The 2,279-nt window shown below is 47.6% G+C and overlaps 1 protein-coding gene across 1 annotated transcript in view; it reads left to right on the forward strand.

The window, feature by feature from the left end:
- The first annotated feature begins 426 nt into the window (after nucleotides 1–426).
- LOC142570841 (gonadotropin-releasing hormone receptor-like) overlaps nucleotides 427–2,279 on the forward strand; it is a 30,493-nt gene continuing 28,640 nt past the window's right edge. Inside the window, exon 1 of the mRNA XM_075679154.1 lies at nucleotides 427–507. The gene's annotated coding sequence lies outside the window, so the exon portion shown is untranslated. The remainder of the gene's footprint in view (nucleotides 508–2,279) is intronic.

Genomic DNA, 2,279 nt, shown 5'->3' on the forward strand with positions numbered 1-2,279 from the left:
CGCGCCCGGTACTATTTGGTCAAGAGCGGTATGCGCGAGTCAGCCTCACATAGCAGAAATGACAACCGTGTAGCGTACGGATAGTTTCAAAGGAAAGACGGCCAAGAAAGGCAGATGACTATTATTGTTTCGCGACAAGCCCGAAAGGGTATAAACTTTTTTGGAGCAGAGTGAGAGAGAGGCGTTTCGCTACAGTACTTTTGCCTACCGACAAGAGCTTTTTGGCGCGCTTTTATTTCTTTTCCAGCTGTTGGTTATCGCTTTGAAAGGCACTTGTGGGTAGTGGGCCAGCGCGAGGCAGCGAGGGAGGGAGAAGCCAGGAGGGCGGGACCAGGGTTACAAGCAGGTGGCGGCCTCTGGCGGAGCGGTCGGGGGCGCTGCTTCGCCGGGGACACCGCCGCGGGCCAAGCGCACATGCTGCTCCGGCAGCGCTGGGACGCGGCTTTCGGCACCCCCGGATTTCGCACTTTCGGATTACCCCCTTCGTCGCTCGCAGCTGATAATCTGGTGAGTGTACGTGACGTCATGCGAGGAGCAGCGTAATTCTCATATTTCTCTTCTTTTTTTTTTCTGCAGCCACCAAAAATTATATTGCGATCTAGTTGGTAAACAGCGACGTTTCCGACCTCCGTGAGAAGTTCCGAAGTTTGGCGCTTTCGCCGCGCTGCGCGCAGTGAATTAGGGCGGAGCGCTAATTCTCATTTACCGATGTTGTTCCGACTCGCTCGATACGCGTTTCTTTTTTTTTCTTTTCTTTTTTTCGCTCTTGTTGGCATAACGGTCATTTCGCACTTTCCATTTGTTTTATGCTTCGCAGATTCGTACACGCTAAAGCGAGTGCCGAAGTTGCCGCGCAGTTAACGGGTCATGTGCCTGCGAAGTGGAACTCGTGAGTTTTCACCGAGACGATCTTTAGTTATTCTGCCTGTTCACAAACGCGATTAGTCTCGTTGACCTAGCACGTCATTTCCATTACGTATAACATAAGCTGGTCCTTCGGTATTCTTGTGCGTGCATTGTATTCTCCCCCCAACCCCACTACCCGAACGAAAAAGCTATGCAAAAATTATTTCAAAATATCTGCCATGTGTCCCCCCCCCCCCTGCCAGAGAAAATAAAGGTTCATCTAATCGACTCTAAATACCACTCTAAAGAAATTCTCCACTTTAACCTACCCAGTGCATTCTCCCTTTGCAAAGCGTTTCGTATATTTGCGGGTTCCATTGAAATGGCTGCCGTAACAGTGCATATGAAGCAGGCTTATTTTCGAAACGCATCGCTTCCGCCAAAACTCTCCGTAAGAGCAAATGTCGGACAATCATGACGCTGCACATTTAGTTAGCGTAGGTGGCAAGCCAGTGAAAAAGCACACTGGCGAACAAAAATAAGGGAATGAACAGATGCGCTTGTTGTCCTTGGGTAGCTGTTGAGAGTAAATTAACGCGAAAAAGAAAAGTTGCACACAAAATAAGGGAGGCGCGAATACAAGCGCATGAGTTAGTGTAATATTATCGTAATACTTTTGGTGCGAGAGGAGTACTGTTGACCGAGAGATATGTACAGGGTGGCCGCATTGTATGTCTTACAACCTCCTAATATAATTTGTGAGAAAAAGGAGTAAATGTAGCATATAGATTTAAAGAAACACGGAAAACGACAAGATACTTACTGCCCAAAGCTTTGTTCTACACTACAGTCGCCGACCGATAATTCAGACTCAGCAGGAAGCGCCTACAAAGCCAAACAAACGGAAGTCCTATAAAAGGATTCGACAGAAATTAAGTAACTGAATTACTCTCCAGGTGGCAATAAGGACAATGGGAAAAAAATAGATTGCGAACGGGTCGCCGCACGCAAATATACTTGCATGTGATCAATCTGTACTTCGATCGTTGTCGTGGCGTCACTGATAGACGAAAGTACGGTTAGTGCATGCGCCAAATGTGCATTCAACAGAACGGAGGTCAGCCGCACTCCGGTAGCCTAATAAAATCTCCCCCATCTGTTTATCTGTGTGCCTTAGTATGCCCTCGTATTAACAGCGCATCCAAGCTTGCACTGTATGCAATACCAACTCGCCTAAGAAGCAGCAGTATTATAGAGTAACAATGCGTTTCTTCACGGCAGTAAAATGTGGGCACTTTCCTCGCTTCATCGCCACCTTAGTTGGCGCAAACAGTGAGGGTGAAATTGGAGCTGTTTGAAGCTGCTTTATTACAAATTACAAAACTCGTAACAGCCACCAAAAAGGTTGGCCGCGACGGTGTCACTGTGTAACG

The sequence above is a fragment of the Dermacentor variabilis genome, chromosome 2, assembly GCF_050947875.1.
Source record: "Dermacentor variabilis isolate Ectoservices chromosome 2, ASM5094787v1, whole genome shotgun sequence".
In the NCBI taxonomy this organism is placed as follows: domain Eukaryota; kingdom Metazoa; phylum Arthropoda; class Arachnida; order Ixodida; family Ixodidae; genus Dermacentor; species Dermacentor variabilis.